General features: G+C 46.2%; 1 pseudogene; it reads right to left on the bottom strand.

The window, feature by feature from the left end:
• Positions 1–203: 203 nt before the first annotated feature.
• Positions 204–652, bottom strand: LOC128050379 (40S ribosomal protein S12-like; annotated as a pseudogene).
• Between the last annotated feature and the right edge of the window lie 343 nt (positions 653–995).

The raw sequence follows: 995 nt of genomic DNA, 5'->3' as shown, positions 1-995 counted from the left end.
TAATATAACCTTTAAGGCCTTAAAGGAGAGTTTGATGAACCAACCTATTCTTGGGCATCGTAATTATCAGATTCCATTTTCCTTTTTTGTATGTGAAAAGAAAGGGAATGCCCTTGAGGTACTCACCCAAAAACAAAGGAACCATCATCAACCCACAGAGCATTTTTTTTTTTTTTAAACAAGAACCCAGTTTTTTAATTTCATCATTTCTTACACTTGAAGTACTCTTCGGTGACATCCTTGGCCTGAGACTCTTTGCCATAGTCCTTAACCACCGCACAACCGCAACCAACCACTTCACATGGTTTTTTTTCTCTCTGTCAGTTTTACAGAGGCCTACACATTCCCTTAGTTTATCGTTGTCATCAACCTTGATCAGGTTGATTTGGTGCTCAACACAAAGGGCCTCCACCAGCTTGACATCACAGTTGGATGCAAGCACACACGGATGGGCTTGGCGCTTATCTAAGGCTTTGGCAGCTATGCCAGGCCATAGTGGATGAGGGTGGTCTTCAGGCACCTCTTGCAGAGCAGTATGAAGGTCCATGACATCTCCAGCAGCAATGCCTTCCTTGGCCACGGCAGTAGTGACGGGTAGAGCTGAATCCTGAATGCACCGAAGCCTCCGGCCTCCAGGGAAAGAGCAACCCATAGAGTGTTACAGCCAGAAGCCGGACCTTGCCACTTGGGGATAACCCACTTTGCCTTAGGGCCATTAATGCCATTGCTTTTTTGATTAAGGGCACCGAGAAATCATTGTGGGATCTTCCTTAACCAATTTTGTACCTCAAACAGTAGACGCCCTCCTGAATTTTCATCACACTTACCATTTCTCAGCCAGCTGCCTCACATCCTGTGAAGTCCTCTTGCTGACTGCTCCGCTTGTACTGCTGTTATGCTGGGGTGACTTTAACCTTGTTACTCTTCTTCGGTTGCTTAATGCTGGTGAGTCACCTCCTGACTCCTGTGATGAAGCTCCTCTGGGTAATGCTGAG

The sequence above is a fragment of the Budorcas taxicolor genome, chromosome 7 (assembly GCF_023091745.1).
Source record: "Budorcas taxicolor isolate Tak-1 chromosome 7, Takin1.1, whole genome shotgun sequence".
NCBI lineage: Eukaryota > Metazoa > Chordata > Mammalia > Artiodactyla > Bovidae > Budorcas > Budorcas taxicolor.
This window is presented reverse-complemented; position numbering and strand designations above follow the sequence as displayed.